This window comes from Durio zibethinus, chromosome 19 (genome assembly GCF_047325235.1).
Source record: "Durio zibethinus cultivar Kanyao isolate XHJ-2024 chromosome 19, ASM4732523v1, whole genome shotgun sequence".
In the NCBI taxonomy this organism is placed as follows: Eukaryota; Viridiplantae; Streptophyta; class Magnoliopsida; order Malvales; family Malvaceae; genus Durio; species Durio zibethinus.
This window is the reverse complement of record NC_143180.1, coordinates 14,505,444-14,528,742: the sequence shown is the minus strand read 5'-3', so window position 1 is coordinate 14,528,742 and position 23,299 is coordinate 14,505,444.

Genomic DNA, 23,299 nt, shown 5'->3' with positions numbered 1-23,299 from the left:
CCCCGATGATGGTGCCCTGACGAAGAAAAATACGGCACCAGCACATGCCTGAGCCCAGCATGTGTTACCATAACCCTCAGTCTGATCCGATCTTAGATTGGGAATGAACTCCATATGCTTAGACTGGGAATGAACTCAGTATACGTAGACTGGGAATGAACTCCGTATGCCTAAGTCAACCCACGAAATAGCGTGCGGGCACTCAGTCGGCCAGTAGGACGGGATGCATAAGCCGAGGATCGATCGGGTCCCCCTCTGCGTGCTGCCGATCCTGTTGCTGCAACCCTCAGTCTGGTGTGATCTTAGACTAGGAATAAACTCTATATGCCTAAGCGAACCGACGAAACAAACGGACGGGCGGGCACTACACCGACTAGAGAGATGGGATGCAAAAGCCGTGGATCGATAGGGTGGTAGGTGGGTTTAGACACATCTTCATGTTTTTGTGTGCCAATGCCATTTTTATGGCTTTTAAATTCATACAAAGGTCCCTTAAGCCTTCACGTGAAGTTTCATGGCAAGACGACTCGTTTTCTATTTTTCATGATTTTTGAAACTTTTTACGGTTCGAGATTTTTTAAAATTTTTTCGGAAGAATTTTTGGCCCCAAACTTGGTAGACGTGATCCCTGTAATTTTTTGGCATGCACAAAAAAATTCAGCTAAAAACTCAAAGTGTACAAGATTTTGTAACCATTTGAAAAAAGGGTCCCCATTTCAGACACTTTAATGGCTACTGACAGCAAACTTGTAAAATCTCAAATGCTCTTTAAGGGGGTGTGAGTTCTCAGGGTTTGATGAGGGATAGGTGGGCAATATAAGGGCCAAGTACCAGCACCCATCGCACATCATGTGCGCACACCCCCTCGGCCCCCCCGATCGCCGGAACCCCAATGTCGTCGATCAGGTTCTCCGACGATGGTGCCCCGACGAAGAAAAATGCGACACCAGGACATGCTCGAGCCCAGCATGTGCTGCTGTAACCCTCGGTCTGGTCCAATCTTAGGCTGGGAATGAACTTCGTATGCTTAGACTTGGAATGAACTCCGTATGCCTAAGTCAATGCATGAAACGAGCATGCGGGCGCTCAACCGGCCAGAGGGGCGAGATGCGCAAGTCGGGGATCGGTCGGGTCCCTCTCTGGATCCTACCAATCCTTCTGCCGTAACCCTCAGTCTGGTCTGATCTTAGACTGGGAATGAACTCCGTACGCCTAAGCCAACCGACGAAATGAGCGGGCAGGCGGGCGGACGGGCCCGACGTCGGCCAGAGAGATAGGATGCGCAAGCCGTGGATCGATAGGGTGGTAGGTGGGTTTAGGCACATCTTTATATTTCTACGGGCCAATGCCATTTTTATGGCTTGTAAATTCATACAATGGTCCCTTAAGCCTTCACGTGAAGTTTAATGGCAAGACGACTCGTTTTCTATTTTTCATGATTTTTGAAACTTTTTACGGTTCAACATTTTTTAAAATTTTTTCGGAAGGATTTTTGGCACCAAACTTGGTAGCGTGATCCTTGTATTTTTGTTGGCATGCACAAAAAAATTCAGCTAAAAACTCGAAGTGTACAGGATTTTGGGAACATTTGAAAAAAATGTCCCCATTTCGGACACTTTAATGGCTACTGGCAGCAAACCTGTAAAATCTCAAATGCTCTTTAAGGGGGTGTGAGTTCTTGAGGTTTGATGATTGATAGGGGGCCAATATATGGGCCAAGTACTAGCACCCATCGCACATCATGTGCGCACATCCCCCGGCCCCCCGATCACTGAAACCCTAATGCCGTTGGTCAGGTTCTCTGGCAATGCTCCGGCGATGGTGCCTCGGTGTAGAAAAATGTGGCACCAGCACATGCCCGTGCCCAGCATGTGCTACCGTAACCCTCGATTCAATCTGATCTTAGACTGGGAATGAACTCTGTATGCTTAGACTGGGAATGAACTCCGTATGCCTAAGTCAACCCACGAAACGAGCGTGCGGGAGCTCAGCCAACCAAAGGGGTGGGATGCGCAAGCCAAGGATCGATCGGGTCCCCCTCTACGTGCTACCAATCCTACTGCCATAACCCTCTGTTCGGTCTAATCTTATATTGGGAATGAACTCCGTATGCCTAAGCCAACCGACGAAATGAACGGACGGGCAGGCGGGCCCTACGTCGGCCAGAGAGACGGGATGCGCAAGCCGTGGATCGATGGGGTGGTAGGTGGGTTTAGGCACATCTTCATATTTTTATGGGCCAATGCCATTTTTATGGCTTGTAAATTCATACAATGGTCCCTTAAGCCTTCACGTGAAGTTTAATGGCAAGACGACTCGTTTTCTATTTTTCATGATTTTTGAAACTTTTTGCGGTTTGGGATTTTTTAAAATTTTTTCAGAAGGATTTTTGGTCCTAAACTTATTAGATGTGATCCTTGTATTTTTGTTGGCTTGCATAAAAAAATTCAGCTAAAAACTCGAAGTGTACAAGATTTTGTGATCATTTGAAAAAAGTGTCCTCATTTTAGACACTTTAATGGCTACTGGCAGCAAACCTGTAAAATCTCAAATGCTCTTTAAGGGGGTGTGAGTTCTTGAGGTTTGATGAGGGATAGGGGGCCAATATATGGGCCAAGTACCAGCACCCATCGCACATCATGTGCGCACACCCCCCGTCCCCCTTGATAGCTGGAACCCTAATGTCGCCGGTCAGGTTCTCCGACGATGCTCCAGCGATGGTGCCTCGGTGTAGAAAAATACGGCACCAGCACATGCTCGAGCCCAGCATGTACTGTTGCAACCCTCGCTCCAGTCTGATCTCAGACTGGGAATGAACTCCGTATGCCTAAGTCAACCCACAAAACGAGCGTACGGGCGCTCAGCCGACCAGAGGGGCAGGATACGCAAGCCGAGGATAGGCCAAGTCCCCCTCTATGTACTCCCAATCCTGTTGCTGTAACCCTCGATCCGGTTCGATCTTAGACTGGGAATGAACTTCGTATGCCTAAGCCAACCGATGAAACGAGCGGGCGGGCAGGCGGGCAAGCCCTACGTCGGCTAGAGAGATAGGATGCGCAAGCTGTGGATCGATAGGGTGGTAGGTGGGTTTAGGCACATCTTCATATTTCTGTGTGCCAATGCCATTTTTGTGGCTTGTATATTAATACAATGGTCCCTTAAGCCTTCATGTGAAGTTTCATGGCAAGCTGACTCATTTTCTATTTTTCACGATTTTTAAAACTTTTTACGGTTCGAGATTTTTAAAATTTTTTTGAAAGGAGTTTTTGCCCCAAACATGGTAGACGTGATCCTTGTATTTTTGTTGGCATACATAAAAAAATTCAGCTAAAAACTCGAAGTGTACAAGATTTTGTGAGCATTTGAAAAAAGTGTCATCATTTCAAACACTTTACTGGCCACTGGTAGCAAACCTGTAAAATCTCAGATGCTCTTTAAAAGGGTGTGACTTCTCGAGGTTTGATTAGGGATAGGGGGCCAATATAAGGGCCAAGTACCAGCACCCATCGCACATCATGTGCGCAGACCCCCCCGCCCCTCGATCGTCGAAACCCTAATGCCGTCGATCAGGTTCTCCGGTGATGCTCCGACGATGGTGCCCCGGCAAATAAAATGCGGCACCAGCACATGCTCGAGCCCAGCATATGCTGCTGCAACCCTCGATCCGGTCTGATCTTAGACTGGGAATGAACTCTGTATGCTTAGACTGGGAATGAACTTCGTATGCCTAAGCCAAACCATGAAACGAGTTGCGGGCACTCAGTCGGCCAGAGGGGCGGGATGCGTAAGACGAGAATCGACCGGGTCCCCCTCTGCGTGCTACCGATCCTGCTGTCGCAACCCTCGATCCAGTTCGATCTTAGACTGGGAATGAACTCCGTATGCCTAAGCCAACTGACGAAACGAGCAGGTGGGCGGACGGGCGAGCACTACCCCGGCCAGAGAGACGGGATGCGCAAGCCGTGGATCGATAAGCTGGTTGGTGGGTTTAGGCACATCTTCATATTTCTATGCGCCAATGCCATTCTTATGGCTTGCAGATTCATACAATGGTCCCTTAAGCCTTCACGTGAAGTTTCATGGCAAGATGACCCGTTTTCTATTTTTCATGATTTTCAAAACTTTTTGCGGTTCGAGATTTTTTAAAATTTTTTCGAAAGGAGTTTTGGCCCCAAACGTGGTAGATGTGATCCTTGTATTTTTTTTGGCTTGCACAAAAAAATTCAGCTAAAAACTCGAAGCGTAAAAGATTTTGTGACCATTTGAAAAAAGTGTCCCCATTTCAGACACTTTAATGGCTACTGGCAGCAAACCTGTAAAATCTCAAATGCACTTTAAGGGGGTGTGAGTTCTCGAGGTTTGATGAGGGATAGGGGGCCAAAATAAGGGCCAAGTACCAGCACCCATTGCACATCATGTGCGCAAACCCCCTGGTCCGGTCCGATCTTAGACTAGGAATGAACTCCGTACGCCTAAGCCAACCGACGAAACGAGCGGGCGGGCGGGCGGGCGAGCATTACGCCGGCCAGAGAGACGGGATGCACAAGCCGTTGATCGATATGGTGGTAGGTGGGTTTAGGTACATCTTCATATTTCTACTTGCCAATGCCATTTTTATGGCTTGTAAATTCATACAATGGTCCCTTAAGCCTTCACATGAAGCTTCATGACAGGACGACTCATTTTCTATTTTTAATGATTTTCGTAACTTTTTGTGGTTCAGGATTTTTTAAAATTTTTTTGGAAGGATTTTTGAACCCAAACTTGGTAGACATGATCCTTGTACTTTTGTTGGCATGCATAAAAAAATTCAGCTAAAAACTCGAAGTGTACAAGATTTTGTGACCATTTGAGAAAAGTGTCCCCATTTCAGACACTTTAATGGCTACTGGCAGCAAACCTGTAAAATCTCAAATGCTCTTTAAGGGGGTGTGAGTTCTCGAGGTTTGATGAGGGATAGGGGGCCAATATAAGGGCCAAGTACTAACACCCATTGCACATCATGTGCGCACACCCCCCCGGGCCCCCCGATCGCCAGAACCCCAATGCCGTCGGTCAGGTTCTCCGACGATGCTCCGACGATGGTGCCCCGGTGAAGAAAAATGTGACACCAGCACATGCCCGAGCCCAGCATGTGCTGCCGTAACCCTCGGTCCGGTCTAATCTTAGACTGGGAATGAACTTCGTATGCCTAAGCCAACCGACGAAACGAGTAGGCGGGCGGGCGGGCGGGCGGGCGGGCACTACGTCGGCCAGAGAGATGGGATGAACAAGCCATGGATCGATAGGGTGGTAGGTGGGTTTAGGCACATCTTCATATTTTTGCATGCCAATGCCATTTTTACGACTTGTAAATTCATACAATGGTCCTTTAAGCCTTCACGTGAAGCTTCATGGTAGGATGACTCATTTTATATTTTTAATGATTTTAGTAACTTTTTGTAGTTCGGGATTTTTTAAAATTTTTTTGAAAGGATTTTTGGGCCCAAACTTGGTAGACGTGATCCTTGTATTTTTGTTGGCTTGCACAAAAAAATTCAGCTAAAAACTTGAAGTGTACAAGATTTTGTGACCATTTGAAAAAAATGTCCCCATTTAAGACACTTTAATGGCAACTGGCAGCAAACCTGTAAAATCTCAAATGCTCTTTAAGAGGGTGTGAGTTCTCAAGGTTTGATGAGGGATAGGGGGCCAATATAAGGGCCAAGTACCAGCACCATCGCACATCATGTGCGCACACCCCCTGGCCCCCCGATCGTCGGAACCTCAGCGCTGCCGGTCAGGTTCTCCTGCGATGCTCCGATGATGGTGCCCCGGTGAAGAAAAATACGGCACCAGCACATGCCCGAGCCCAGCATGTGCTAACGCAACCCTCGGTCCGATCCAATCTTACACTGGGAATGAACTTCGTATGCTTAGACTAGGAATGAACTCTGTATGCCTAAGTCAACCCATGAAACGAGCGTGCGGGCGCTCAGCCAGCCAGAGGGGCGGCATGCGCAAGCTGGGGATCGGTCGGGTCCCCCTCTGCATGCTATTGATCCAACTGCTGCAACCGTCAGTCTAGTCCGATCTTAGACAGGGAATGAACTCCGTATGCCTAAGCCAACCGACGAAACGAGTGGGCAGACAGGCGGACAGGCACTACGACGGCCAGAGAGATGGGATGCGCAAGCCGTGGATCGATAGGGTGGTACGTGGGTTTAGGCACATCTTCATATTTCTGTGTGCCAATGCCATTTTTATGGCTTGTAAATTCATACAATGGTCCCTTAAGCCTTCACGTGAAGTTTCATGGCAAGACGACTCGTTTTCTATTTTTCACGATTTTTGAAACTTTTTACGGTTCGGGATTTTTTAAAATGTTTTCGGAAGGCGTTTTGGCCCCAAACTTGGCAGACGTGATCCTTGTATTTTTGTTGGCACATACAAAAAAATTCAGCTAAAAACTCGAAGTGTACAAGATTTTGTGACCATTTGAAAAAAGTGTCCCCATTTTAGACACTTTAATGGCTACTGGCAGCAAACCTGTAAAATCTGAAATGCTCTTTAAGGGGGTGTGAGTTCTTAAGGTTTGATGAGGGATAGGGGGCCAATATAAGGGCCAAGACCAGCGCCCATCGCACCTCATGTGCGCACACCCCCCAGCCCCCCCGATCGTCGGAACCTCAACGCTGTCGATCAGGTTCTCCGATGATGCTCCGGTAATGGTGCCCCGATGAAGAAAATTACAGCACCAGCACATGCCCGAGCCTAGCATGTGCTGCCGTAACCCTTGGTCTGGTCCGATCTTAGACTAGAATGAACTCCGTATGCCTAAACCAATCGATGAAAGGAGCGGGCGGGCGGGCACTACGCCGGCCAAAGAGACGGGATGCGCAAGCCGTGGATCGATAGGGTGGTAGGTGGGTTTAGGCACATCTTCATATTTCTACGTGCCATTGCCATTTTTATGGCTTGTAAATTAATACAACGGTCCCTTAAGCCTTCACGTGAAGTTTCATGGCAAGACGACTCGTTTTCTATTTTTCATGATTTTTGAAACGTTTTGCGGTTCGGGATTTTTTAAAATTCTTTCGGAAGGAGTTTTGGCCCCAAACTTGGCAGATGTCATCCTTGTATTTTTTTTGGCATGCACAAAACAATTCAACTAAAAACTCGAAGTGTACAAGATTTTGTGACCATTTGAAAAAAATGTCCCCATTTTAGACACTTTAATGGCTACTGGCAGCAAACCTATAAAATCTGAAATGCTCTTTAAGGCGGTGTGAGTCTCGAGGTTTGATGAGGGATAGGGGGCCAATATAAGGGCCAAGTACCAGCACCCATCACACATCATTTGCGCACACCCCCCAGCCCCCTCGATCGTCGGAACCTCAATGCTGCCAGTCAGGTTCTCTGACGATCTTCCGGTAATGGTGCCCCGATGAAGAAAATTACGACACCAGCACATGCCCGAGCCCAGCATGTGCTACCGCAACCCTCGATCCGGTCCGATCTTAGACTGGGAATGAACTCCATATGCCTAAGCCAACCGATAAAATGAATAGGCGGACGGGTGGGCGGGCACTACGTTGGCCAGAGAGACGGGATGCGCAAGCCGTGGATCAATAGGGTGGTAGGTGGGTTTAGGCACATCTTCATATTTCTGCATGCCAATGCCATTTTTATGGCTTGTAAATTCATACAATGGTCCCTTAAGCCTTCATGTGAAGTTTCTTGGCAAGACGACTCGTTTTCTATTTTTTATGATTTTTGAAACTTTTTACGGTTCGAGAATTTTTAAAATTTTTTTGGAAGGAGTTTTGGCCCCAAGCTTGGTAGACGTGATCCTTGTATTTTTGTTGGCATGCATAAAAAAATTCAGCTAAAAACTCGAAGTGTACAAGATTTTGTGACCATTTGAAAAAAGTGTCCCCATTTCAGACACTTTAATGGATACTGGCAGCAAACCTGTAAAATCTTAAATGCTCGTTAAGGGGTGTGAGTTCTCGAGGTTTGATGAGGGATAGGAGGACAATATAAGGGCCAAGTACCAGCACCCATCGCACGTCATGTGCGCACAACCCCCCCGACCCCCCTCGATCGCCGGAACCCCAATGCCGCTGGTCAGGTTCTCCGCCTATGCTCCAGCGATGGTGCCCCGACGAAGAAAAATGTGGCACCAGCACATGCTCGAGCCCAACATGTGCTGCCGTAACCCTTGGTCCAGTCCGATCTTAGACTGGGAATGAATTCCATATGCCTAAGTCAACCCACGAAACGAGCGTGCGGGCGCTCCGCCGGCCAAAGGGGCGGGATGCTCAAGCCAGGGATCAGCCAGGTCCCCCTCTACGTGCTGTCGCAACCCTTTGTTTGATCTGATCTTATACTGGGAATGAACTCCGTATGCCTAAACCAACCGATGAAACGAGTGGGCGGGCACTACGCCGGTCAGAGAGACGGGATGCGCAAGCCGTGGATCGATAGGGTGGTAGGTGGGTTTAGGCACATCTTCATATTTCTGCATGCCAATGCCATTTTTTGGCTTGTAAATTCATACAATGGTCCCTTAAGCCTTCACGTGAAGTTTCATGGCAAGACGACTCGTTTTCTATTTTTCACGATTTTTAAAACTTTTTGCAGTTTGGGATTTTTTAAAATTTTTTCGGAAGGACTTTTGGCCTCATAATATGTAGACGTGATCCTTGTATTTTTGTTGGCAAACACAAAAAAAGTCAGCTAAAAACTCGAAGTGTACAAGATTTTGTGACCATTTGAAAAAAGTGTCCCCATTTTTGACATTTTAATGGCTACTGGCAGCAAACCTGTAAAATCTCAAATACTCTTTAAGAGGGTGTGAGTTCTCGAGGTTTGATGAGGGATAGGGGGTCGATATAAGGGCCAAGTACCAGCACCCATCACACATATGTGTGCACACCCCTCGGTCCCCCCGATCACCGGAACCCCAATGCCGCCGATCAGGTTCTCCGATGTTGCTCTGGCGATGATACCCCGACGAAGAAAAATGTGACACCAGCACATGCCCGAGCCCAGCTTGTGCTGTCGTAACCCTTGGTCTGGTCTGATCTTAGAATGGGAATGAACTCCGTATGCTTAGACTGGGAATGAACTCCATATGCGTAAGTCAACCCACGAAATGAACGTGCGGGCGTTCAGCCGGCTAAAGGTTTGGGATGCACCAACCGGGGATCGATCGGGTCCCCCTCTGTGTGCTGCCGATTCTGTTGCCACAACCCTTGGTCTGGTCCAATCTTAGACTAGGAATGAACTCCGTATGCCTAAGCCAACCGACGAAATGAGCGGACGGGCAGGCGGGCGGGCACTATGTCGACCAAAGAGATAGGATGCGCAAGCCATGGATCGATAGGGTGGTAGGTGGGTTTAGGCACATCTTCATATTTTTGTGTGCCAATGCCATTTTTATGGCTTGTAAATTCATACAATGGTCCCTTAAGCCTTCATGTGAAGTTTCATGGCAAGACGACCCGTTTTCTATTTTTCGTGATTTTTGAAACTTTTTACGGTTTGGGATTTTTTAAAAGTTTTTCGAAAGGAGTTTTGGTTCCAAACTTGGTAGACGTGATCCTTGTATTCTTGTTGGCATGCACAAAAAAATTCAGCTAAAAACTTGAAGTGTACAAGATTTTGTGACCATTTGAAAAAAGTGTCTCGATTTCAGACACTTTAATTGCTACTGGCAGCAAACCTATAAAATCTCAAATGTTCTTTAAGGGGGTGTGAGTTCTCGAGGTTTTATGAGGGATAGGGGGCCAATATAAGGGCCAAGTACCAGCACCCATCACACATCATGTGCGCACACCCCCCCGGCCCCCCCGAACACTGGAACCCTAATGCCGCCGATCAGGTTCTCCGGCGATGCTCTGACGATGGTACCCCGGTGTAAAAAAATGCAGCACCAGCACATGCTCGAGCCTAGCATGTGCTGTCACAACCCTCGGTCTGATCCGATCTTAGACTGGGAATTAACTCCGTATGCTTAGACTAGGAATGAACTCAGTATGCCTAAGTCAACCCACGAAACGAGCGTGTGGGCGCTCAGCAGGCCAAAGGGGCGGGATGCGCAAGCTGGGGATTGGACACGTCCCCCTCTGCGTGTTGCCACAACCCTCGGTCCGGTCTGATCTTAGACTGGGAATTAACTGCATCTGCCTAAACCAACCGACGAAATGAGCGGGCAGACGGGCAGGCGGGCACTACGTCGGTCAGAAAGACGGGATGCGCAAGCCGTGAATCGATAGGGTGGTAGGTGGGTTTAGGCACATCTTCATATTTCTATGTGCCAATGCCATTTTTATGGCTTGTAAATTCATACAATGGTCCCTTAAGCCTTCACGTGAAGTTTCATGGCAAGACGACTCGTTTTCTATTTTTCATGATTTTTGAAACTTTGTACGGTTCAGGATTTTTTAAAATTTTTTCAGAACGAGTTTTGGCCCCAAACTTGGTAGACACGATCCTTGTATTTTTGTTGGCATGCACAAAAAAACACAGCTAAAAACTCGAAGTGTACAAGATTTTATGACCATTTGAAAAAAGTGTCCCCATTTCAGACACTTTAATGGCTACTGGCAGCAAACCTGTAAAATCTCAAATGCTTTTTAAGGGGGTGTGAGTTCTCGAGATTTGATTAGGGATAGGGGGCCAATATAAGGGCCAAGTACCAGTACCCATCGCACATATGTGCGCACACCCCCCCGGCCCCCTTGATCATCGGAACCCCATTGCCGCCGATCAGGTTCTCCAACGATGGTGCCTCGACGAAGAAAAATGAGGCACCAGCACATGATCGAGCCCAGCTGTGCTACCGTAACCCTTGGTCCAATCTGATCTTAGACAGGGAATGAACTCCGTAAGCTTAGATTGGGAATGAACTCCGTATGCCTAAGTCAACCCACGAAATAAGCGCGCGGGCGCTCAGCCGGGTCCCCCTCTGCATTCTACCGATCCTGCTGCCGCAACCCTTCGTTCGATCTGATCTTAGACTGGGAATGAACTCTGTATGCCTAAGCGAACTGATGAAACGAGCAGACGGGTAGGCAGGCAGGAACTACGTCGGCCAAAGAGACGGGATGCACAAGCCATGGATCGATAGGGTGGTAGGTGGGTTTAGGCACATCTTCATATTTCTACGTGCCAATGCCATTTTTATGGCTTGTAAATTCATACAATGGTCCCTTAAGCCTTCACGTGAAGTTTCATGGTAAGACGACTCATTTACTATTTTTCATGATTTTTGAAACTTTTTACGGTTCGAGATTTTTTAAAAGTTTTTTGGAAGGAGGTTTGGCCCCGAACTTGGTAGACATGATCCTTGTATTTTTGTTGGCATGCACAAAAAAATTGAGCTAAAAACTCGAAGTGTACAAGATTTTGTGACCATTTGAAAAAAGTGTCCCCATTTCAGACACTTTAATGGCTACTGGCAGCAAACCTATAAAATCTTAAATGCTCTTTAAGGGGGTGTGAGTTCTCGAGGTTTGATGAGGGATAGGGGGCCAATATAAGGGCCAAGTACCAGCACCCATCGCACATCATGTGCGCACACCCCCCGGCCCCCCGGATCGTCGGAACCCCAATGCCGCCGATCAGGTTTTTCGACGATGCTTCGACGATGGTGCCCCGATGAGGAAAAATGTGGCACCAGCACATGCTCGAGCCCAGCATGCACTGTCGCAACCCTCGGTCCGATCCGATCTTAGATTGGGAATAAACTTTTTTTGCCTATGTCAACCCACAAAATGAGCATGCGGGTGCTCAGCCGGGCATAGGGGCGGGATGCGTAAGCCGGGGATCAGCCGGGTCCCCCTCTGCGTGCTGTCGATCTGACTGCCACAACCCTCAGTTCGATCTGATCTTAGACTGGGAATTAACTCTGTAAGCCTAAGCCAATTAACGAAACAAGCAGCGGGCGATCGGGCGGGCACTACGTCTACCAGAGAGACGGTATTATAATGGCTACTGGCATTCGAAAAAAGTGTACAAGATTTTGTGACGATTTGAAAAAAGTGTCCCCATTTTAGACACTTTAATGGCTACTAGCAGCAAACCTGTAAAATCTCAAATGCTCTTTAAGGGGGTGTGAGTTCTTAAGCTTTAATGAGGGATAGGGGGCCAATATAAGGGCCAAGTACCAGCACCCATCGCACATCATGTGCGTACACGCCCCTCGACCGATCAGGTTCTCCGGCGATGGTGCCCCGACGAAGAAAAATTGGGCACCAATACATGCCCGAGCCTAGCATGTGATGCCACAACCCTCGATCCGATCCGATCTTAGACTGGGAATGAACTCTGTTTGCTTAGACTGGGAATAAACCCCGTATGCCTAAGTCAACCCACGAAACGAGCGTGCGGGCGCTCAACCGGCCAGAGGGGCGGGATGCGCAAGTCGGGGATCGACCGGGTCCCCCTCTGAGTGCTGGCGATCCTGTTGCCGTAACCCTCGGTTCGGTCTAATTTTAAACTAGGAATAAATTTTGTATAACTAAACCAACCGACGAAACGAGCGAATGGGTGGGCGGGTGGGCATTACACCGGCCAGAGAGACGGGATGCGCAAGCCGTGGATCGATAGGGTGGTAGGTGGGTTTAGGCACATCTTCATATTTCTACGTGCCAATGCCATTTTTATGGCTTGTAAATTCATACAATGGTCCCTTAAGCCTTCACGTGAAGTTTCATGGCAAGACGACTCATTTTCTATTTTTCACGATTTTTGAAACTTTTTGCGGTTTGGATTTTTTAAAATTTTTTTTGAAGGCGTTTTGGCCCCAAACTTGGCAGACGTGATCCTTGTATTTTTGTTGGCACGCACAAAAAAATTCAGCTAAAAACTCGAAGTGTACAAGATTTTGTGACCATTTGAAAAAAGTGTCCCCAGTTCAAACACTTTAATGGCTACTTGCAGCAAACCTGTAAAATCTCAAATGCTCTTTAAGGGGGTGTGAGTTGTCAAGGTTTGATGAGGGATAGGGGGCCAATATAAGGGCCAAGTACCAGCACCCACCACACATCATGTGCACACACCCCCCCAGCACCCCCCATCGTCGGAACCCCAATGCCGTCGGTCAGGTTCTCCGACGATGGTGCCCCGGCAAAGAAAAATGCAGCACCAGCACGTGCCCGAGCCCAACATGTGCTATCGCAACCCTTGGTCTGGTCCGATCTTAGACTGGGAATGAACTCTGTATGCTTAGACTGGGAATGAACTCCATATGCCTAAGTTAACCCATGAAATGAGCATGCGGTCGCTCAGCCGGCCAGAGGGGCGGGATGTGTAAGTCGGGGATCGATCGGGCCCCCCTCTGCGTGCTGTCGATCCTGCTGCCGCAACCCTCAGTCCAGTCTGATCTTAGACTAAGAATGAACTCTGTATGCCTAAGCGATCCGACGAAACGAGCAGGCGGGCAGGCGGGCGAGCACTACGTCTGCCAGAGAGACAGGATGCGCAAGCCGTGGATCGATACGGTGGTAGGTGGGTTTAGGCACATCTTCATATTTCTGCTTGCCAATGCCATTTTTATGGCTTGTAAATTCATACAATGGTCCCTTAAGCCTTCACGTGAAGTTTCATGGCAAGACGACCCGTTTTCTATTTTTAATGATTTTTGAAACTTTTTACGGTTCGGGATTTTTTAAAATTTTTTCGGAAGGAGTTTTGGCCCCAAACTTGATAGACGTGATCTTTGTATTTTTCTTCGCATGCATAAAAAAATTCAGCTAAAAACTGTTAGTGTACAAGATTTTGTGACCATTTGAAAAAAGTGTCCCAATTTCAGACACTTTAATGGCTACTGGCAGCAAACCTGTAAAATCTCAAATGCTCGTTAAGGGGGTGTGAGTTCTCGAGGTTTGATGAGGGATAGGGGTCCAATATAAGGGCCAAGTACCAACATCCATTGCATATCATGTGCGCACATGCCCCCAGCCCCCCCGATCGTCAGAACCCTAATGCCGTCAGTCAATTTCTCCGGCGATGCTCTGGCGATGGTGCCTCGACAAAGAAAAATACGGCACTAGCACATGCCCGAGCCTAGCATGTGCTGTCGTAACCCTCGGTCCAGTCTGATCTTAGACTGGGAATGAACTCCGTATGCTTAGACTGGGAATGAACTCTATATGCCTAAGTCAACCAACGAAACGAGCGTGCGGGCGCTCAACCGGCCAGAGGGGAGGAATGTGCTAGCCGGGGATTGATCGGGTCCTCTTTTGCGTGCTACCGATCCTGCTGTTGCAACCCTCGGCTTGTAAATTCATACAATGGTCCCTTAAGCCTTCACGTGAAGTTTCATGGCAAGACGACTCATTTTCTATTTTTCACGATTTTTAAAACTTTTTACGATTCGAGATTTTTTTAAATTTTTTCGGAAGGAGTTTTGGCCCCAAACTTGGTAGATGTGATCCTTGTATTTTTGTTGGCGTGCATAAAATAATTCAGCTAAAAACTCGAAGTGTACAAGATTTTGTGACCATTTGAAAAAAGTGTCCCCATTTCAGACACTTTAATGGCTACTGCCAGTAAACCTGTAAAATCTCAAATGCTCTTTAAGGGGGTGTGAGTTCTAGAGGTTTGATGAGGGATAGGGGGCCAATATATGGGCCAAGTACCAGCATCCATCGCACATCATGTGCCCACACCCCCCCGGCCCCCCTGATCGTCGAAACCCCAATACCGTCGGTCAAGTTCTCCGGCAATGCTCCGGCGATGGTGCCCCAGCGAAGAAAAATGCAACACCAGCATGCCCGAGCCTAGCATGTGCTACCGCAACCCTCGATATGGTCCAATCTTAGACTGGGAATGAACTCCATATGCTTAGACTGGGAATGAACTCTGTATGCCTAAGTCAACCCACAAAACGAGCGTGCGGGCGCTCAACCGGCTAGAGGGGCAAGATGTGCAAGCCAGGTATCGGTCGGGTCCCCCTCTATGTGCTATCGATCCTGCTGCCGTAACCCTCGGTCCAATCTAATCTTAAACTAAGAATGAACTCCGTATGCCTAAGCCAACCAACGAAACGGGCGGGTGGACGAGCGGGCACTACATCGGCCAGAGAGACGGGATGCGCAAGCCGTGGATCGATAGGGTGGTAGGTGGGTTTAGGCACATCTTCATATTTCTACGTGCCAATGCGATTTTTATGGCTTGTAAATTCATACAATGGTCCCTTAAGCCTTCACGTGAAGTTTCATGGCAAGACGACCCATTTTCTATTTTTCACGATTTTCAAAACTTTTTACGGTTTGAGATTTTTTAAAATTTTTTCAGAAGGTGTTTTGGCCCCAAACATGGTAGATGTGATCCTTGTATTTTTATTGGCTTGCACAAAAAAATTGAGCTAAAAACTCGAAGTGTACAAGATTTTGTGACCATTAAAAAAAGGTGCCCCATTTCAGACACTTTAATAGCTACTGCCAGCAAACCTGTAAAATCTCAAATGCTCTTTAAGGGGGTGTGAGTTCTCGAGGATTGATGAGGGATAGATGGCCAATAAAAGGGCCAAGTACCAGCACCCGTCACCCGTGACCCCCCCGATCGTCGGAACCTCAATACCACCGGTCAGGTTCTTCGGCGATGCTCCGACGATGTTGCGCCAACGAAGAAAAATACGACACCAGCACATGCCTGAGCCCAGCATGTGCTGCTGCAACCCTCGATCTAGTGCAATCGATAGGGTGATAGGTGGGTTTAGCCACATCTTCATATTTCTACGTGCCAGTGCCATTTTTATGGCTTGTAAATTCGTACAAAGGTCCCTTAAGCCTTCACATGAAGTTTCATGGCAAGATTACTCGTTTTCTTTTTTTCATGATTTTTAAAACTTTTTGCAGTTCGAGTTTTTTTAAAATTTTTTCGGAAGGAGTTTTGGCCCCAAACTTGGTAGACGTGATCTTGTATTTTTGTTGTCATGCACAAAAAAATTCAGCTAAAAGCTCGAAGTGTATAAGATTTTGTGACCATTTGAAAAAAGTGTCCCCATTTCAGACACTTTAATGGCTACTACCAGCAAACCTATAAAATCTCAAATGCTCTTTAAGGGGGTGTGAGTTCTCGAGGTTTGATGAGGGATAGAGGGCCAATATAAGGGCCAAATACCAGCACCCATCGCACATCATGTGTGCACACCCCCCCGACCCCCTCGATCGTCGGAACCCCAATGCCACCGATCAGGTTCTCCGACGATGCTCTGATGATGGTGCCTTGACGAAGAAAAATGCAGCACCAGCACATGCTTGAGCCTAGGATGTGCTACCGTAACCCTCGATCCGGTCCGATCTTAGACTAGGAATGAACTCCGTATGCTTAGACTAGGAATGAACTCCATATGCCTAAGTCAACCCATGAAACGAGTGTGCGCGTGCTCAGCCGGCCAGAGGGGCGGGATGCGTAAGCCGGGGATCGGTTGAGTCCCCCTCTGGGTGCTGTCGTAACCCTCCATCTGGTCTGATCTTAGACTGGGAATGAACTCCATATGCCTAAGCCAACCGACGAAACGAGCGGGTGGACGGGCGGGCGGCACTACGTCGACTAGAGAGATGGGACGCGCAAGCCATGGATCGATAGGGTGATAGGTGGGTTTAGCCACATCTTCATATTTCTAAGTGCCAGTGCCATTTTTATGGCTTGTAAATTCATACAATGGTCCCTTAAGCCTTCACGTGAAGTTTCATGGCAAGATTACTCGTTTTCTTTTTTTTCATGATTTTTAAAACTTTTTACGATTCGGGTTTTTTTTAAATTTTTTTGGAAGGAGTTTTGGCCCCAAACTTGGTACACGTGATCTTGTATTTTTGTTGGCATGCATAAAAAAATTCAGCTAAAAATTTGAAGTGTACAAGATTTTGTGACCATTCGAAAAAAGTGTCCGCATTTTAGACACTTTAATTGCTACTGGCAGCAAACCTGTAAAATCTCAAATGCTCTTTAAGGGGGTGTGAGTTCTGGAGGTTTGATGAGGGATAGGGGGCCAATATAAGGGCCATGTACCAGCACCCATCGCACATCATGTGCGCACATCCCCCTTGGCCCCCCCGATCGCCGGAACCCCAATGCCGCCGATCAGGTTCTCCGACGATGCTCCGGCGATGGTGCCCCGACGAAGAAAAATGTGGCACCAGCACATGCCCGAGCCAGCATATGCTGTCGTAAACCTTGATCTGGTTCGATCTTAGACTGGGAATGAACTCCATTTCCTTAGACTGGGAATGAACTCTGTATGCCTAAGTCAACCCATGGAACGAGCGTGCGGGCGCTCAATCGACCAGAGGGGCGGGATGCGCAAGCCGGGGATCGATTGGGTCCCCCTCTACACGTTGCTAATCCTGTTGCTGCAACCTCGGTCGGGTTCGATCTTAGACTGGGAATGAACTCCGTATGCCTAAGCCAACCGATGAAACGAGCGGGCGGGCGGGCAAGCAGTCACTACGTCGGCCAGAGAGACGGGATGCGCAAGCCGTTGATCGATAGGGTGGTAGGTGGGTTTAGCCACATCTTCATATTTTTGTGTGCCAATGCCATTTTTATGGCTTGTAAATTCATACAATGGTCCCTTAAGTCTTCACGTGAAGTTTCATGGCAAGACGACTCATTTTCTATTTTTTATGATTTTTGAAACATTTTACGGTTCGAGATTTTTTAAAATTTTTTCAGAAGAAGTTTTGGTCCCAAACTTGGTAGACGTGATCCTTGTATTTTTGTTGGCATGCACAAAAACATTCAGCTAAAAACTCGAAGTGTACAAGATTTTGTGACCATTTGAAAAAAGTGTCCCCATTTCAGACACTTTAATTGCTATTGGCAACAAACCTGTAAAATCTCAAATGCTTTTTAAGGGGATGTGAGTTCTGGAGGTTTGATGAGGGATAGGGGGCTAATATAAGGGCCAAGTACCAGAACCCATTGCACATCATGTGCGCACACCCCCCGGCCCCTTAGATAGCCGGAACCCTAATGCCGTCCATCAGGTTCTCCGAGGATGCTTCGGCGATGGTGCCCCGACAAAGATAAATACGACACCAGCACATGCCCGAGCCCAGCATATGCTGTCGCAACCCTCGATCCGGTCCAATGTTAGACTGGGAAAGAACTCCATTTGCTTAGACTGGGAATGAGCTCCGTATGCTTAAGTCAACCCACGAAACGATCGTGTGGGCGCTCAGCCGGCCAGAGGGGCAAGATACGTAAGTCGGTGATTGGTCGGGTCCCCCTCTACATGCTGCTGATCCTGCTGCAACAACCGTCGGTCCAATCTGATCTAAGACTGGGAATGAACTCCGTATGCCTAAGCCAACCGACGAAACGAGCGGGCGGGCGTGCGGGCACTACGTCGACCAGAGAGACGGGATGTGCAAGCCGTGGATCGATAGGGCGGTAGGTGGGTTTAGGCACATCTTCATATTTTTGCATGCCAATGCCATTTTTATGGCTTGTAAATTCATACAATGGTCCCTTAAGCCTTCACGTGAAATTTTGTGGCAAGACGACTCATTTTTTATTTTTCACGATTTTCAAAACTTTTCTCGGTTCCAGATTTTTTAAAATTTTTTCGGAAGGAGTTTTGTCCCCAAACTTTGTAGACATGATCCTTGTATTTTTGTTAGCATGCACAAAAAAATTCAGCTAAAAACTCTTAGTGTACAAGATTTTGTGACCATTTGAAAAAAGTGTCCCCATTTCAGACACTTTAATTGCTACTGGCAGCAAACCTGTAAAATCTCAAATGCTCTTTAAGGGGGTGTGAGTTCTGGAGGTTTGATGAGGGATAAGGGGGCCAATATAAGGGCCAAGTACCAGCACCCATCGCACATCATGTGCGCACTCCCCCCCGAGCCCCCGATCGTCGAAACCCCAATGCCGCCGGTCGGGTTCTGCGGTGATGCTCCGACGATGGTGCCTCGACGAAGAAAAATGCTGCACCAGCACATGCTAGAGCCCAGCATCTACTGCTGCAACCCTCAGTCCAGTCCGATCTTAGACTGGGAATGAACTTCGTATGCTTAGACTGGGAAAGAACTCCGTATGCCTAAGTCAACCCAAGAAACAAGCGTACGGGTGCTCAGCCGGCCAGAGGGGCGGGATGCGCAAGCCAAGGATCGATCGGGTCCCCCTCTGTGTGCCACCAATCCTGCTGCTGCAACCCTCGGTTCGGTCTGATCTTAGACTGGGAATGAACTCTGTATGCCTAAGCCAACCGACGAAACAAGCGGGCGGGCGGGTGGGCACTACGCCAGCCAGAGAGACGGATGCGTAAGCCATGGATCGATAGGGTGGTAGGTGGGTTTAGGCACATCTTCATATTTCTACATGCCAATGAAATTTTTATGGCTTGTAAATTCATACAATGGTCCCTTAAGCCTTCACGTGAAGTTTCATGGCAAGACGACTCGTTTTCTATTTTTCACGATTTTTGAAACTTTTTGCGGTTTGGGATTGTTTAAAATTTTTTCGGAAGTAGTTTTGGCCCCAAACTTGGTAGACGTTATCCTTGTATTTTTGTTGGCATGCACAAAAAAATTCAGCTAAAACTCGATGTGTACGAGATTTTGTGACCATTTGAAAAAAGTGTCCCCATTTCAGACACTTTAATGGCAACCGGCAGCAAACCTGTAAAATCTCAAATGCTCTTTAAGGCGGTGTGTGTTCTGGAGGTTTGATGAAGGATAGGGGGCCAATATAAGGGCCAAGTACGAGCACCAACCGCACATCATGTGTGCACAGCCCCCGGCTCCCTCGATCGCCGAAACCCCAATACCGTCGGTCAGGTTCTTTGGCGATGCTCCAACGATGGTGCCCCGACGAAGAAAAATGCGACACCAGCACATGCCCGAGCCCAGCATGTGCTATCCCAACCCTCGGTCCGGTTTGATCTTAGACTGGGAATGAACTCCGTACGCTTAGACTGGGAATGAACTCCGTATGCCTAAGTCAATCCACGAAACGAGCGTGCGGGTGCTCAGCTGGCCAGAAGGCCAAGATGCAGAAGCTGGGGATCGACTGGGTCCCACTCTGCGTGCTGTCGTAACCCTCGGTCCGGTCCAATCTTACACTGGGAATGAACTTCGTATGCCTAAGTCAACCGACGAAATGAGCGGGCGGGCGGGCACTTATCGGCCAGAGAGACGGGATGCGCAAGCTGTGGATCGATAGGGTGGTAGGTGGGTTTAGGCACTTCTTCATATTTCTGCATGCCAATGAGATTTTTATGGCTTGTAAATTCATACAATGGTCCCTTAAGCCTTCACGTGAAGTTTCATAGCAAGACGACTCATTTTCTATTTTTCACGATTTTCAAAACTTTTTGTGGTTCAGGATTTTTTCAAATTTTTTTGGAAGGAGTTTTGGCCCCAAACTTGGTAGACGTGATCCTTGTATTTTTTTTGCAAGCATAAAAAAATTCAACTAAAAACCCAAAGTGTACAAGATTTTGTGACCATTTGAAAAAAGTGTCCCCATTTCAGACACTTTAATGGCTACTAGCAGCAAACCTGTAAAATCTCAAATGCTCTTTAAGGGGGTGGGAGTTCTCGAGGTTTGATGAGGGATAGGGGCCAATATAAGGGCCAAGTACCAGCACCCATCACACATCATGTACGCACACCCCCCCAGCCCCCCAGATCGTTAGAAACCCAATACCGCCAGTCAGGTTCTCCGATGATGCTCCGACGATGGTGCCCCGACAAAGAAAAATGTGGCACCAACAAATGCCCGAGCCCAGCATGTGCTGCCGCAACCCTCGGTCCGGTCTGATCTTAGACTGGGAATGAACTATGTATGCTTAGACTAGGAATAAACTCCGTATGCCTAAGTCAACCCACGAAATGAGCGTGCGGGTGCTCAGCCGGCCAGAGGGGCGGGATGCGTAAGCCGGGGATCGGCTGGGTCCCCCTCTGTGTGCTGCCAATCCTGCTGCCATAACCCTCAGTCCGGTTCAATCTTAGACTTGGAATTCACCCCGTATGCCTAAGCCAACCGACGAAACGATCGGGCGGGCGGACGGGTACTACGCCGGCCAGAGAGACGGGATCCGCAAGCCGTGGATCGATAGGGTGGTAGGTGGGTTTAGGCACATCTTCCTATTTCTACATACCAATGCCATTTTTATGGCTTGTAAATTCATACAATGGTCCCTTAAGCCTTCATGTGAAGTTTCATGGCAAGGCGACTTGTTTTCTATTTTTCACGATTTTTGAAATGTTTTCCAGTTCAAGATTTTTTAAAATTTTTTCGCAACGCGTTTTGGCCCAAACTTGGTAGACGTGATCCTTGTATTTTTGTTGGCATGCACAAACAAATTCAGCTAAAAACTCGAAATGTACAAGATTTTGTGACCATTTGAAAAAAGTGTCCCCATTTGAGACACTTTAATGGCTACTGGCAGCAAACCTGTAAAATCTCAAATGCTCTTTAAGGGGGTGTGAGTTCTCGAGGTTTGATGAGGGATAAGGGGGACAATATAAGGGCCAAGTACCAGCATCCATTGCACATCATGTGCGCACACACCCCCCGACCCCTCCGATCGCCGAAACCCTAATGTCGATCAAGTTCTCCGTTGATGCTCCGGCGATTATGCCCCAAGAAGAGAAATGCAGCACAGCACATGCCCGAGCCCAGTATGTGCTGCCACAACCCTCGGTTCGGTCCTATCTTAGACTGGGAATGAACTTCGTATGCTTAGACTGGGAATGAACTTCGTATGCCTAAGTCAACCCACGAAATGAGCATACGGGCGCTCAGCCGGCCGGAGGGGCGGGATGCACAAGCCGGAGATTGATCGGTTCCCCCTCTGCATGCTATTGATCTTGCTACTGCAACCCTCGGTCTGGTCCTATCTTAGACTGGGAATGAACTCCGTATGCCTATGCTAACCGACAAAACGAGCGAGCGGGCGAGCGGGCACTACGCCGACCAGAGACACGAGATTCGTAAGCCGTGGATCGATAGGGTGGTAGGTGGGTTTAGGCACATCTTCATATTTCTGCATGACAATGCCATTTTTATGGCTTGTAAATTCATACAACGGTCACTTAAGCCTTGATGTTAAGTTTCATGGCAAGATGAGTCGTTTTCTATTTTTCACGATTTTCAAAACTTTGAACGGTTCGGGATTTTTTAAAATTTTTTTTAAAGGAGTTTTGGCCCAAAACTTTATAGACTTGATCATTGTATTTTTTGTTGGCATGCCCAAAAAAATTCAGCTAAAAAATCAAAGTGTACAAGATTTTGTGACCATTTGAAGAAAGTATCCCCATTTCAGACACCTTAATTGCTACTAGCAGCAAACCTGTAAAATCTCAATTACTCTTTAAGGGGGTGTGAATTCTCGAGGTTTGATGAGGGATAAGGGGCCAATATAAGGGCCAAGTACTAGCACCCATCGCACATCATGTGCGCACACCACCCGGCCCCCCGATCGCCGGAACCCCAATGTCGTCGGTCAAGTTCTCCGGTGATGCTCCGACGATGGTGCCCCAATGAAGAAAAATACGACACCAGCACATGCCCGAGCCCAGCATGTGCTGCCGTAACCCTCGATCTGATCTGATCTTAGACTGGGAATGAACTCCATATGCTTATACTGGGAATGAACTCTGTATGCCTAAGCCAACTGATGAAACGAGCAGGCGGGTGGGCGGGCGGGCACTACGTCGGCCAGAGAGACGGGATGCGCAAGCCGTGGATCGATAGGGTGGTAGGTGGGTTTAGGCACATCTTCATATTTCTACGTGCCAATGCCATTTTTATGGCTTGTAAATTCATACAATGGTCCCTTAAGCCTTCACGTGAAGTATCATGGCAAGATGACTCGTTTTCTATTTTTCATGATTTTCGAAACTTTTTGCGATTCGAGATTTTTTAAAATTTTTTTGGAAGGAGTTTTGGCCCCAAACTTGGTAGACATGATCCTTGTATTTTTGTTGGCATGCACAAAACAATACAGCTAAAACCTCGAAGTGTAGAAGATTTTGTGACCATTTGAAAAAAGTGTCCCCATTTCAGACACTTTAATGTCTACTGGCAGCAAACCTGTAAAATCTCAAATGCTCTTCAACGGGGTGTGAGTTCTCGACGTTTGATGAGGGATAGGGGGCCAATATAAGGGCCAAGTGCCAGCACCCATCGTATATCATGTGCATACACCCCCCGACCCCCCGATCGTCGGAACCCCAATACCGCTGGTCAGGTTCTCCGACGATGCTCCGATGATAGTGCCCAGACGAAGAAAAATGCAGCACTAGCACATGCCCGAGCCTAGCATGTGCTGTCGTAACCCTCGGTCCGG